The following is a 15,935-nucleotide window of genomic DNA, read 5'->3' as shown; positions in this document are numbered from 1 at the left end:
ACTGGATCCTGGTGAACACCTCCCTCTGCAACTGGATCCTGGTGAACACCTCCCTCTGCAACTGGATCCTGGTGAACACCTCCCTCTGCAACTGGATCCTGGTGAACACCTCCCTCTGCAACTGGATCCTGGTGAACACCTCCCTCTGCAACTGGATCCTGGTGAACACCTCCCTCTGCAACTGGATGCTGGTGAACACCTCCCTCTGCAACTGGATGCTGGTGAACACCTCCCTCTGCAACTGGATGCTGGTGAACACCTCCCTCTGCAACTGGATCCTGGTGAACACCTCCCTCTGCAACTGGATCCTGGTGAACACCTCCCTCTGCAACTGGATCTTGGACTTCCCAACGGGACGCCCCCAGGTGGTGAGTGTAGGCAACAACACATCCTCCACGTTGACCGCAGCGCGTACGGCCCAGTACATCACTGGGGCAGAGCTCCCTGCCATCCAGGACCTCTATACCTCATTGTATATCTATTATTACATGTTTGACTCTTCTATTATTTCTCTATTTTTCTTTCTCTCTGCATTGTGGGAAGGGCTCGTAAGTAAGCGTTTCACTAATAGTCCATACCTGTTGTTGATGAAGCATGTGACAAATACAACTTGATTGAAGGATGTTTTCATGTCATGTTGACAGTCAATATTAAGCCCACTGATATCACAGACTGTTAAAAATCCTTTCTTAAACCCTCAAGTTCAACTTATCTTTATTGTTCCCATTGGGAGATTTGTTGTGCAGTCAGGGTTCAACAATACAAAACGACAACATTAAAAACAGTGACAACCATACAACCGATACACACATAACATGAGATTGATAAAAAGGAGCAATCATTGTGCGGAAGTGCAGCAATAAATCTACATTTAATTGAATATGCAGCTACTCTTCCTGTGGTTTATTACAGATCCACATTAGTTCCTGCTAAGGCAGTCAGCCCTCAAAAACCAACAAGTCTTTAAACCAGACAGCTCTCAGAGCTAAACTATATGTACAAAAGTATGTGTATTCGGCTATTTCAGTCACACCCGTTTCTGACAGGTGTATAAAAACGGTATGTACCAGTCAGTTTGCTGTCTACAAATTATTTGTAGTTATGTTCCGGCCCCCCCGACCATCCGCTCCAGAAAAAATGTGGCCTGCAGCTGAATCTAGTCGATGATCCCTGGTGTACATAGTCATCATGGTTGGGTATGTTACTTTCTAAATGTAATCAGTTAAGAGTTACTAGTTACCTGGATTACCCAAACTCCGTAACATAACCTAATTACTTTCCGTTTAAGAAAAAAAGGATCCATCAAACGCATTTGGTGTGTCATCATAGTGGTCTCTGATTGGTGGTCATCATTTGGTGTGTTATCATAGTGGTCTCTGACTTGTGGACAGACACTCAGGTGGAACAAACTTAAATTTGCTCCTTTTTTCAATGCTGCATTGAATGTCATTGAGAAAAAGAAAAAAAATCTCAAACATCCTTTCTGAATTGAAAAGTAAACCAGTAAATATTTTTTTTCCCCCCTAAAGTATCTGTAATCTGATAACAATATTTTTGCGTTACAGCTTTTTGTAACCAAATCACATCTAATAGGATTACATGTAATCAGTTACTCCCCAACCTTGATACTCATAACATACTGTCACGTCCTGACCAGCAGATGGAGCTATTGTATTAGTTTTGGGGTCAGGACGTGGCAGTTTTTGTATGTGAATGATTCTGTTGTTGATTGGGACTTCCAATTGAAGGCAGGTGTGTTGAGTTGCCTTTGATTGGAGGTCCTATATAGGTGTGTGTGTTTGTCTTTGGGGTTGTGGGGAATTGTTTTTGCACTGCGTTTAATAGCCTGCAGAACTGTTGCTACCTTTATTGTTTTGTCAAGTGGATGCTTTACTCCTTTTTTGAAATTAAATATGAGTATTCACATACCTGCTGCGCCTTGGTCTTCTCTCCATGACAACTTCTGTTGTTACACATACTTGAAAGGACAACTAGCAGTGACGTGTCTTCTGCCAATGGGACATGATTAGACATTGGAGATCTCTGCTGTCTTGTCCAACATATTATCACAGAGTTTCTAAACCCAGAGGCTGTCACGACTTCCGCCCAAGTCGGTCCCTCTCCTTGTTCGGGCGGCGTTCGGCGGTCGACGTGACCGGCCTTCGAGCCATCGCCGATCCACTTTTCATTTTCCATTTGTTTTGTCTTTGTCTTACACACCTGGTTTCAATCCCCCAATTACCTGTTCATTATTTAACCCTCTGTTCCCCCATGTTTGTTTGTGAGTGATTGTTTCTATGTAGGAAGGTCTGTTATTGTGGGGTGTTTTTGTATTGCATTTATATTATGTTGAGTAAAATACGTTAATTTACTCATATCTGCTGTCCTGCGCCTGACTCCTATACACCAGCTACACATAGACCTCCTGACAGAGGCACAATGTCACGAGACATCCGGAAACGCTTGTGAAACAGACCAAGCAGACCAGGCTGTGGTTTGGGGTTTGAGATGTCGAGTGGAAAATTCTTCCTTAGTTATTCATTTTCCCAAAATCTAAAGGCACAACCTAGATTCGATCCAATGTTATTACTCCAATGGGTTATTACTCCAACCTCGTGAAATTGATAAACTGACACGTTTTCATGTTAGTCAAAAACAACTTTATGTTGAAGGAGTCCCTTTGATTTGACGGCCTGTACATGCGCAGTTCAGCGCGAGACGACCTTTAGACCCGATGATGTGTTTCTGTGTATGAGCTTAACTATCTTAACTAGTCACCATGACATCGCCTTCAGGTGTAATTGGTATTTCTATTGGAGAGGCAGTTTCTGCCGATCTTCAAACTGCACTGTCTTTGGTATTATTGTCCCAACTGATTTTTCAACAACGGTTCTGTAAAAACCTGTGGTTTGTTTTTCTGTAAATAATTGGTAACCATTTAAACATTGAAGTGCTCAATGTTGTTTACAGTGTCTTGAATAAAATGAAAATGTATTATAACATTATGGTCTTTCTTTATACAACAACCAACAACTCTCAAAATATAATTTGTTTTATAATTATCACAGTATTATCAAAATTGCCTGCGATTTTTATCACAGAAAGTCGCAATCAGACACAAAAATGGCATTTCTTCCAATGACCTTTGTCCTCTCCCCATCCTCGTTTCATTTTCTGCGTTTGTCTTTTCCTCCTGCTCTCTCCTCTCATCCTCCTCTCTCTTCCTCTCATCTTCTTTTCCTGTTTCACCCTCTTCTCCTCCTGTCTTTCACACTCCCTCAGCTCTTTCTCTCTCCTCTTCTGTTCTACCTTCTCTGTCTTTGTCTCTGCTTCTTTTCTCTTCCTCTCCTCCTTCTCTTGTTTCTTCAACTTGTCTTTCTCTTTCTTCCAACTGAATTCTGTCAGAAGGTGAGTGTAGCTGGTGCATGAAGTCAGGCGCAGGAGAGCAGAATGAGTGTCTGTCTGTCTGTCTGTCAGAAGGTGAGTGTAGCTGGTGCATGAAGTCAGGCGCAGGAGAGCAGAATGAGTGTATGTCTGTCTGTCAGAAGGTGAGTGTAGCTGGTGCATGAAGTCAGGTGCAGGAGAGCAAAATCAGTGTCTGTCTGTCTGTCTGTCTGTCTGTCAGAAGGTGAGTGTAGCTGGTGCATGAAGTCAGGCGCAGGAGAGCAGAATGAGTGTCTGTCTGTCTGTCTGTCTGTCAGAAGGTGAGTGTAGCTGGTGCATGAAGTCAGGCGCAGGAGAGCAAAATGAGTGTCTGTCTGTCTGTCAGAAGGTGAGTGTAGCTGGTGCATGAAGTCAGGCGCAGGAGAGCAGAATGAGTGTCTGTCTGTCTGTCTGTCTGTCTGTCTGTCAGAAGGTGAGTGTAGCTGGTGCATGAAGTCAGGTGCAGGAGAGCAGAATGAGTGTCTGTCTGTCTGTCTGTCTGTCAGAAGGTGAGTGTAGCTGGTGCATGAAGTCAGGTGCAGGAGAGCAGAATGAGTGAGCAACATACTTTACTCCAAAAAAAAGGCACAAGGTAAACAAATGAAAGATGGATCAGTGATGGCTAGAAGACCGGTGACGTCGACCGCCGAACGCCGCCCGAACAAGGAGAGGGACCGACCAAATACAGTCTGACTCAGGGAGAAAAGTTGTTTAAAATAATGAAGACGTAATGAACGACTCTAAACTGTATGATATTAGACCAGTGGTACATACTCATAGGCAGTCCCCAAACAGTTGTTAGAGATGCTTGTTGCCACTTACTGTGTGGGCCGTGTCCTACTGTTCTGGAGTGTGAATTCATTAGCCTACAAAAAGTACAGGGGAAAAAGGAAGGGAAAAGGAAAGAAAAATAACCCTACGCCCATTAATACCTCACCACTATTCCACTACTTGGCCCTATCAGATCCTACACCCATTAAAACCTCACCACTATTCCACTACTTGGCCCTATCAGATCCTACACCCATTAAAACCTCACCACTATTCCACTACTTGGCCCTATCAGATCCTGCACCCATTAAAACCTCACCACTATTCCACTACTTGGCCCTATCAGATCCTGCACCCATTAAAACCTCACCACTATTCCACTACTTGGCCCTATCAGATCTTACACCCATTAAAACCTCACCACTATTCCACTACTTGGCCCTATCAGATCCTGCACCCATTAAAACCTCACCACTATTCCACTACTTGGCCCTATCAGATCTTACACCCATTAAAACCTCACCACTATTCCACTACTTGGCCCTATCAGACCTTACACCCATTAAAACCTGTTAGGATTTGACCAACTATTTGTGTGCATATCCTATATAATATAACAATCTGTTTGCATAACCTATATAATATAACACAGATGCTATAATGATACGTTTTTAACTATAAGATAATTGAATACTGCTATATGTTAGAGGAAGTGGCTCATGTGATGGTGGGTCATGTGGACAGAATGCTGATGCTGTAGAAACAGGGTTTTGCAAGAGCTTTTCTGTAGAATAATAGCAATAACAGGATATGGGTGAAAGGTATATGCGGGGGGGTGTAAGTGTTTTAGGGAACTGTGCATTATGCAGTCACAAGATGAGACATCCGCCAGAGACAACAGCTACGCCAGGAAACAGGAGTGCGTCTAGAGGTTGGGACCAACCTGCACGCCAACGATAGGCTGGAATAAGTCTAAACCATATTCTAGCCTCTACTATGACAGGCCCTCTGGGAGAGGGAACTAAGTCTGTCCAGTATTTAAGGAAGAACTTGTAATGTCATTCCAGTTCTCTGTCTGCCCTGCGTGGTGTTACAGGGAGCCCGTATATACGAGCCACACATTTACCATTCAAGTGTTTGCATTAATTAAAGTACCTAGAAATCAAAAGTTACTATGTGCTGACTATTTTGTTCTGATACCAGATTCGAATTGACGCGACCTGACAAACCTCACCACTATTCCACTACTTGGCTCTATCAGATCCTACCTCCATTAAAACCTCACCACTATCCCACTACTTGGCTTTATCAGATCTTACACCCATTAAAACCTCACCACTATTCCACTACTTGGCCCTATCAGATCTTACACCCATTAAAACCTCACCACTATTCCACTACTTGGCCCTATCAGATCCTACACCAGGCCTCTTTTCCACGTTAATAGCATGCAGACGTAAACACAGCACCAGACCAATGTTTATCTATTATATTGACTAGATAGTGACCGCTCTAACAATGGAAATATACTGCTCAAAAAAATAAAGGGAACACTTAAACAACACATCCTAGATCTGAATGAAAGAAATAATCTTATTAAATACTTTTTTCTTTACATAGTTGAATGTGCTGACAACAAAATCACACAAAAATAATCAATGGAAATCCAATTTATCAACCCATGGAGGTCTGGATTTGGAGTCACACTCAAAATTAAAGTGGAAAACCACACTATAGGCTGATCCAACTTTGATGAAATGTCCTTAAAACAAGTCAAAATGAGGCTCAGTAGTGTGTGTGGCCTCCACGTGCCTGTATGACCTCCCAACAACGCCTGGGCATGCTCCTGATGAGGTGGCGGATGGTCTCCTGAGGGATCTCCTCCCAGACCTGGACTAAAGCATCCGCCAACTCCTGGACAGTCTGTGGTGCAACGTGGCGTTGGTGGATGGAGCGAGACATGATGTCCCAGATGTGCTCAATGGGATTCAGGTCTGGGGAACGGGCGGGCCAGTCCATAGCATCAATGCCTTCCTCTTGCAGGAACTGCTGACACACTCCAGCCACATGAGGTCTAGCATTGTCTTGCATTAGGAGGAACCCAGGGCCAACCGCACCAGCATATGGTCTCACAAGGGGTCTGAGGATCTCATCTCGGTACCTAATGGCAGTCAGGCTACCTCTGGCGAGCACATGGAGGGCTGTGCTGCCCCCCAAAGAAATGCCACTCCACACCATGACTGACCCACCGCCAAACCGGTCATGCTGGAGGATGTTGCAGGCAGCAGAACGTTCTCCACGGCGTCTCCAGACTCTGTCACGTCTGTCACGTGCTCAGTGTAAACCTGCTTTCATCTGTGAAGAGCACAGGGCGCCAGTGGCGAGTTTGCCAATCTAGGTGTTCTATGGCAAATGCCAAACGTCCTGCACGGTGTTGGGCTGTAAGCACAACCCCCACCTGTGGACGTCGGGCCCTCATACCACCCTCATGGAGTCTGTTTCTGACCGTTTGAGCAGACACATGCACATTTGTGGCCTGCTGGAGGTCATTTTGCAGGGCTCTGGCAGTGCTTCTCCTGCTCCTCCTTGCACAAAGGCGGAGGTAGCGGTCCTGCTGCTGGGTTGTTGCCCTCCTACGGCCTCCTCCACGTCTCCTGATGTACTGGCCTGTCTCCTGGTAGCGCCTCCATGCTCTGGACACTACACTGACAGACACAGCAAACCTTCTTGCCACAGCTCGCATTGATGTGCCATCCTGGAAGAGCTGCACTACCTGAGCCACTTGTGTGGGTTGTAGACTCCGTCTCATGCTACCACTAGAGTGAAAGCACCGCCAGCATTCAAAAGTGACCAAAACATCAGCCAGGAAGCATAGGAACTGAGAAGTGGTCTGTGGTCCCCACCTGCAGAACCACTCCTTTATTGGGGGTGTCTTGCTAATTGCCTATCATTTCCACCTGTTGTCTATTCCATTTGCACAACAGCATGTGAAATTTATTGTCAATCAGCGTTGCTTCCTAAGTGGACAGTTTGATTTCACAGAAGTGTGATTGACTTGGAGTTACATTGTGTTGTTTAAGTGTTCCCTTTATTTTTGTTGAGCAGTGTACATCTCCTCAATGATTGAAGGCAGGCGAGATCAGGTTGTACCATTCTAGCCAATGAGAGGACAGACACACGTGTGAAAAACAAGAAAAACTAAGTTGTTTTACTTAAAGTTGCCAGAATGTCACTTGCATCCACTTATATCAGTACATTTGTAACAGCTTAAACATTACGGAACTATTAGATCAAATAAGCCTCACGTATTTGACGCTTCGCTAAGTTCCGCCTCACTTGGTTACTTTTGCAACCTCAGACATTTTCACTGAAGCCCAGTTCCCCATTCAACCACTGTGGAAATCCCCTCACAATGATCTCAAAGTGTGTTTCTAATACACAATGAAATTAAACACAGACTTCACCCTTGCTAACCAGGAAACTCTTGGGTATGTTGTGGTGGACTGTTATTATAATTGCTTCACTGGAACCTGGTCAAAGCTTCTGTCCTCCTCTGGGTACATTGACTTCAACACAAAACCTAGGAGGCTCATGGTTCTCACTCCTCTCCATAGACTTGCACAGTAATTATGAAAACTTCCGGAGGACGTCAGAGCTCTTCCAGCATGGACTGACATGTTGTCCACCCAATCAAAATATCAGAGAATGAATCTAGTACTGAAAGCATAAGCTACAGCTAGCTAGCACTGCAGTGCATAACTGTTGTTTCCTGTTTCCGGTCACAACTTGCAGACTTGTTTACGCTGCTGTGTGCGTTTTGTTGCCGATCTTACTTTGCTACCTGACGGTTTTTTACTTTTTCATTACCGTATATTTTTACTTTTTCGCTCACTCAACTTTTTTCATTCAACTTTTTCACCCCGGAGGTTTTATCTGGACATGGTTCGTCAGGACTTCAAACAGCCGAAGCTAAGTAACATTAACATGATGCCTTCTAATTGCAGTCGTTGTACTTATAATATACAGGAGAACGATCGCCTTACGGCAAGGATAGCTGTGCTGCAAGCCCAGCTTCAGACGCGATCGTTAGGCAAGGGTAATTTCAGTGTAGGAAAGGATGAAACAGCGTCTGTGCCACCAGTAAGTACAGATAGTAACGTTAGTATAAACCCCCTCGCACGGTCCCCGCAGCCGGACATCTTTCTCATGGCTTCTGGAGGGAAACGCTGTAGGAATGCTCAACCGGTGTCGCTTATTCAGCCGACAGAAACTTTCAACCGGTTCTCCCCATTAAGCGAGTCGGAGTCGGAGGCCGAGACTTCTCTGGTCTCTACTCCTCCCGTTGTGGGGTCTGAGACGCCGACGGTTCCCACCATTAGCTCTGACAAATTAAAAACCCTAGTCATTGGCGACTCCATTACCCGCAGTATTAGACTTAAAACTAATCATCCAGCGATCATACACTGTTTACCAGGGGGCAGGGCTACCGACGTTAAGGCTAATCTAAAGACGGTGCTGGCTAAAGCTAAAACTGGCGAGTGTAGAGAGTATAGAGATATTGTTATCCACGTCGGCACCAACGATGTTAGGATGAAACAGTCAGAGGTCACCAAGCGCAACATAGCTTCAGCGTGTAAATCAGCTAGAAAGATGTGTCGGCATCGATTAATTGTCTCTGGCCCCCTCCCAGTTAGGGGGAGTGATGAGCTCTACAGCAGAGTCTCACAACTCAATCGCTGGTTGAAAACTGTTTTCTGCCCCTCCCAAAAGATAGAATTTGTAGATAATTGGCCCTCTTTCTGGGACTCACCCACAAACAGGACCAAGCCTGGCCTGTTGAGGAGTGACGGACTCCATCCTAGCTGGAGGGGTGCTCTCATCTTATCTACGAACATAGACAGGGCTCTAACTCCTCTAGCTCCACAATGAAATAGGGTGCAGGGCAGGCAGCAGGCTGTTAGCCAGCCTGCCAGCTTAGTGGAGTCTGCCACTAGCACAGTCAGCGTAGTCAGCTCAGCTTTCCCCATTGAGACCGTGTCTGTGCCTCGATCTAGGTTGGGCAAAATTAAAAATGGCGGTGTTCGCTTTAGCAATCTCACTAGTATAAAGACCTCCTCCTTTCCTGCCATTATTGAAAGAGATTGTGATACCTCACATCTCAAAATTGGGTTACTTAATGTTAGATCCCTCACTTCCAAGGCAGTTATAGTCAATGAACTAATCACTGATAATAATCTTCATGTGATTGGCCTGACTGAAACATGGCTTAAGCCTGATGAATTTACTGTGTTAAATGAGGCCTCACCCCCTGGTTACACTAGTGACCATACCCCCCGTGCATCCGGCAAAGGCGGAGGTGTTGCTAACATTTACGATAGCAAATTTCAATTTACAAAAAAAAAAACAATGACGTTTTCGTCTTTTGAGCTTCTAGTCATGAAATCTATGCAGCCTACTCACTCACTTTTTATAGCTACTGTTTACAGGCCTCCTGGGCCATATGCAGTGTTCCTCACTGAGTTCCCTGAATTCCTATCGGATCTTGTAGTCATAGCAGATAATATTCTAATTTTTGGTGACTTTAACATTCACATGGAAAAGTCCACAGACCCACTCCAAAAGGCTTTCGGAGCCATCATCGACTCAGTGGGTTTTGTCCAACATGTCTCTGGACCTACTCACTGCCACAGTCATACTCTGGACCTAGTTTTGTCCCATAGAATAAATGTTGTGGATCTAAATGTTTTTCCTCATAATCCTGGACTATCGGACCACCATTTTATTACGTTTGCAATTGCAACAAATAATCTGCTCAGACCCCAACCAAGGAGCATTAAAAGTCGTGCTATAAATTCTCAGACAACCCAAAGATTCCTTGATGCCCTTCCAGACTGCCTCTGCCTACCCAAGGACGTCAGAGGACAAAAATCAGTTAACCACCTAACCGAGGAACTCAATTTAACCTTGCGCAATACCCTAGATGCAGTTGCACCCCTAAAAACTAAAAACATCTGTCATAAGAAACTAGCTCCCTGGTATACAGAAAATACACGAGCTCTGAAGCAAGCTTCCAGAAAATTGGAACGGAAATGGCGCCACACCAAACTGGAAGTCTTCCGACTAGCTTGGAAAGACAGTACCGTGCAGTATCGAAGAGCCCTCACTGCTGCTCGATCATCCTATTTTTCCAACTTAATTGAGGAAAATAAGAACAATCCGAAATTTATTTTTGATACTGTCGCAAAGCTAACTAAAAAGCAGCCTTCGCAAATGGAGGATGGCTTTCACTTCAGCAGTAATAAATTTATGAACTTCTTTGAGGAAAAGATCATGATCATTAGAAAGCAAATTACAGACTCCTCTTTAAATCTGGGTATTCCTCCAAAGCTCCATTGTCCTGAGTCTACACAACTCTGCCAGGACCTAGGATCAAGGGAGATACTAAAGTGTTTTAGTACTATATCTCTTGACGCAATGATGAAAATAATCATGGCCTCCAAACCCTCAAGCTGCATACTGGACCCTATTCCAACTAAACTACTGAAAGAGCTGCTTCCTGTGCTTGGCCCTCCTATGTTGAACATAATAAACGGCTCTCTATCCACCGGATGTGTACCAAGCTCACTAAAAGTGGCAGTAATAAAGCCTCTCTTGAAAAAGCCGAATCTTGATCCAGAAATTATAAAAAACTATCGGCCTATATCGAATCTTCCATTCCTCTCAAAAATTTTAGAAAAAGCTGTTGCACAGCAACTCACTGCCTTCCTGAAGACAAACAATGTATACGAAACGCTTCAGTCTGGTTTTAGACCCCATCATAGCACTGAGACTGCACTTGTGAAGGTGGTAAATTACCTTTTAATGACGTCAGACCGAGGCTCTGCATCTGTCCTCGTGCTCCTAGATCTTAGTGCCGCTTTTGATACCATCGATCACCACATTCTTTTGGAGAGATTGGAAACCCAAATTGGTCTACATGGACAAGTTCTGGCCTGGTTTAGATCTTATCTGTCGGAAAGATATCAGTTTGTCTCTGTGAATGGTTTGTCCTCTGACAAATCAATTGTAAATTTCGGTGTTCCTCAAGGTTCCGTTTTAGGACCACTATTGTTTTCACTATATATTTTACCTCTTGGGGATGTCATTCGAAAACATAATGTTAAATTTCACTGCTATGCGGACGACACACAGCTGTACATTTCAATGAAACATGGTGAAGCCACAAAATTGCCCTCGCTAGAAGCCTGTGTTTCAGACATAAAGAAGTGGATGGCTGCAATCTTTCTACTTTTAAACTCGGACAAAACAGAGATGCTTGTTCTAGGTCCCAAGAAACAAAGAGATCTTCTGTTGAATCTGACAATTAATCTGGATGGTTGTACAGTCGTCTCAAATAAAACTGTGAAGGACCTCGGTGTTACTCTGGACCCTGATCTCTCTTTTGAAGAACATATCAAGACTGTTTCAAGGACAGCTTTTTTCCATCTACGTAACATTGCAAAAATCAGAAATTTTCTGTCCAAAAATGACGCAGAAAAATTAATCCATGCTTTTGTTACTTCTAGGCTGGACTACTGCAATGCTCTACTTTCCGGCTACCCGGATAAAGCACTAAATAAACTTCAGTTAGTGCTAAATACGGCTGCTAGAATCCTAACTAGAAAAAATGGATCATATTTCTCCAGTGCTAGCCTCCCTACACTGGCTTCCTGTTAAGGCAAGGGCTGATTTCAAGGTTTTACTGCTAACCTACAAAGCATTACATGGGCTTGCTCCTACCTATCTTTCCGATTTGGTCCTGCCGTACATACCTACACGTACGCTACGGTCACAAGACGCAGGCCTCCTAATTGTCCCTAGAATTTCTAAGCAAACGGCTGGAGGTAGGGCTTTCTCCTATAGAGCTCCATTTTTATGGAATGGTCTGCCTACCAATGTGAGAGACGCAGACTCAGTCTCAACCTTTAAGTCTTTACTGAAGACTTATCTCTTCAGTAGGTCCTATGATTAAGTATAGTCTGGCCCAGGAGTGTGAAGGTGAACGGAAAGGCTGGAGCAACGAACCGCTCTTGCTGTCTCTGCCTTGCCGGTTCCCCTCTTTCCACTGGGATTCTCTGCCTCTAACCCTTTTACAGGGGCTGAGTCACTGGCCTACTGGTGTTCTTCCATGCCGTCCATGGGAGGGGTGCGTCACTTGAGTGGGTTGAGTCACTGACGTGACTTATCCGGTGTCCTGTGTGTATTTAAATATGCTCTCTCTAATTCTCTCTTTCTCTCTTTCTGTCTTTCTCTCGGAGGACCTGAGCCCTAGGACCATGCCTCAGGACTACCTGGTATGATGACTCCTTGCTGTCCCCAGTCCACCTGGCCGTGCTGCTGCTCCAGTTTCAACTGTTCTGCCTGCGGCTATGGAACCCTGACCTGTTCACCGGACGTGCTTGTTGCACCCTCGACAACTACTATGATTATTATTATTTGACCATGCTGGTCATTTATGAACATTTTAACATTTTAACATCTTGACTATGTTCTGTTATAATATCCACCCTGCTCAGCCAGAAGAGGACTGGCCACCCCTCATAGCCTGGTTCCTCTCTAGGTTTCTTCCTAGGTTTTTGGCCTTTCTAGGGAGTTTTTCCTAGGGAGTTTTTCCTAGCCACCGTGCTTCTTTCACATGCTTTGCTTGCTGTTTGGGGTTTTAGGCTGGGTTTCTGTACAGCACTTTGAGAATATCAGCTGATGTACGAAGGGCTATATAAAAATAAATTTGATTTGATAGCATGTGGTGAGTAGTTGACTCAATGAGAGAAAAAGACAATAGTTTAACAGTTTTGAACAAATTCATTTCTTCCAAAATTAAGGAGAAGCAAGAGAGAGAGAGATAGCTATGTGTTGTATTTTTTTCTTTCACTTTTACTTAGCTAGCGAATGCAGCTAGCTAGTTTAGCCTACCCAAATACCTTGCTCAAACAGAGAAGAATGCTATTTCACCGAGCTGGCTATGGCTATCCAACACTGGAACTCCTTCAAGTCAAGGTAAGCATTTGGTTTTATAAATGTATTGCCACTGGGGCCCTCTGGTGTAACCGCTAAACTGCTTTCTAACTGTATACTGTACTATATGATTGTAACGGGTTTACTAACATGTTAGTTCTAGTAGCTATGTTGACTATGACGTGACAAAGTTATAGGCTGTGTGTAGCGGTTAGCGGTCATGATATGAAGGTTTGGCTTGGAAAGGTTTTTTCTCCTGGTCACAGACAGCTGATGTGTTGTGCACTAAAGTCCACAAGTGAAAGAAAAAGGTGAGAGGAGGAGAGCGAGTAGATAGTTGCGAGAAGGATCATGCTGTTTTTATGTGGCTGCTATGAAAGTGAATTGTGTTTGCGTTTGATTCATTCCTCCGATTCTGTTAAAACTTTTCTTAAACGGAAGCAAACGAAACGGAAATAAACATACCTGAATTTGTCCAATAGAAACTCACATTTGCAACTGTTGGACTAATGATTAGATGACTAGATGCAGGCAAGAGTGTGCAAGGCAGTTTTGAAGGTGTCACTGTCTGTCACCTTGATTACTTAAAATTCTCTCGACCTGTGCACCTACATTGTAAACTTTCATTCATAGGCTAGGTTGTAGCAACCTCATGATGGGTACAGGGAAAACTTGAGTATCATGTAGAAGCCTAAACCTATCAATATTACATTGAGCTGGGGGAATGGAATATGAATGACAGTCATCCAATATGCTGTAATAGAAATAAAGCCATGCTCATGAATTTGTTTTATAATCCTCCCTCATCTTAAACAACACCGACCACCACTGGCATTCATAACATTGCTAACTTAGCTAGCTAACATACATAAGCATTTAAAAATGTTATATTATGTGGCTAGCTAGCTAGCTAGCGTTAGCATCGTTTGGTATTCAATGAGACTGACAGCTGAGCTAGTAAACAATGTAACAAAAGTAGAACTCAACCGGCTCTGCATATCAGGAATAACAGTAAGAAGTACTCCTGGTGTACTGTTCAAATATTTTGCCATTTAAACATCATTTGTTTTGAAGAAAACGTCGTTGTTGCCATAGCCCTCACTTGTCCGAGGTGTTGGACGACAGTTGCTATCTATTGGAGCGCTGCAATTGATTGGCCAAAATTCTGGGGCGAAGCTTAGTGAAGGGTGAAATTGAATTCGACACTTTCGCATAGACCGCCATACAAAAAGGGCTTATCTCATGCGGATAGATTTTGGGCGGAATAAATCCTCTCACTGTGCCTCTTCCTCTCTGGCCAGGCACAGCCGTCACTGTCACGACACCCCCTCTAGTGGTGATAGTACTGCAGAGCCTGTCACAGGAAATGTACAAATACTACACAATCCATGCTTCCTTCCCTCCTCCATTCATTGGTTCATGTAACCAGTGATATCATAAGTGGAGTGGTGAAAGTTTCAGAAGATTTACCGTAGATGTGTTATTTCAGTGATTACTTCAAGGGAATGAAGAAGGATGTTCTCAAAACAAGACCCTGTTCAGCATCAAGTGTCACACTGGCGATCAATATTAGACCCCTAATTTTCCACACGAAACTATAAATGTTCATCTACTATTGCAACTCAAAACATCTGGACATATGTGATCAGTTACGTTGTTATTGATCTGATCTGTTACCCAGAAAGCGATAGCTCTATTACAGCATTTCAAACATATTATAAACAGTGGAGGCTGCTGAGGGGGGGACAGCTCATAATAATGGCTGGAACGGAGCTAATGGAATGGCATCAAACACATGGAAACCTTTTATTTCATCTATTTGATACCATTCCACTGATTCCTCTCCAGCCATTACCACAAGCCCGTCCTCCCCAATTAAGGTGCCACCAACCTCCTGTGATTGTAAAATACCTACACTACGTAGACTTCATCAGTACATCCTTTTCCTGTGAATGGGGAATATGTTTGGGTATGTTATGTTACTATACTTATTTCAGCATTATTTAACCCCTTATTTTTGGCACTAAACTGTCTACATATATACAGTACTCCCATAAATTTGTTCAACTGGTACCGGGGACCTTCAGACAAGTCTCTTGAGGCCTGTGGGCATCCTAGAGCAGAACAACCAACATGTACGTGTTCATGAGAGTGGGGCATGTTAGTGTGTAGCCCAAACTGTTCGGACACTACAGATAGAAGTTGGCAGATCGGTTGTACCAACTGTAGACGAGTCTCAAGATGCTTGTGGGGGTTATAGAGCAAAACGGAGAACATTATTATAAAAACAAATTGTACATGTACAGTGCATTCAGAAAGTATTAGCTGTAACATTTTGTTCTGTTACAGCTTTATTCTAAAGTGGACTAAATATATTTTTCTTCCATTCACTCTACACACAATACCCCATAATGTCACAGGCGTCGAAAGGATTAGACCAAGGCGCAGTGTGTATAGTGTTCATTCTTGATACTTTAATGAATACACTTACAAAATAACCAACGACCAACAGTTCCATCAGGTAACAATAACTAAACGGAAAATAACCACCCACAAAACCCAAAGGAAAACAGGCTGCCTAAGTATGGCTTCCAATCAGAGACAACGAAAGACACCTGCCTCTGATTGGAAACCATACTCGGCCACACATGGAAAATGAAACATGAAAACTAGAACAAATTCCCCTAGAAACAAACCAACCCCAAAACACACAAAACAACCCCCCTGCCACGCCCTCACCATTCTAC

This window comes from Salmo salar, chromosome 07, assembly GCF_965601325.2.
Source record: "Salmo salar chromosome 07, fSalSal1, whole genome shotgun sequence".
Lineage (NCBI taxonomy): Eukaryota > Metazoa > Chordata > Actinopteri > Salmoniformes > Salmonidae > Salmo > Salmo salar.
The sequence above is the reverse complement of the archived record's forward strand: the minus strand, read 5'-3'. Positions refer to the sequence as shown.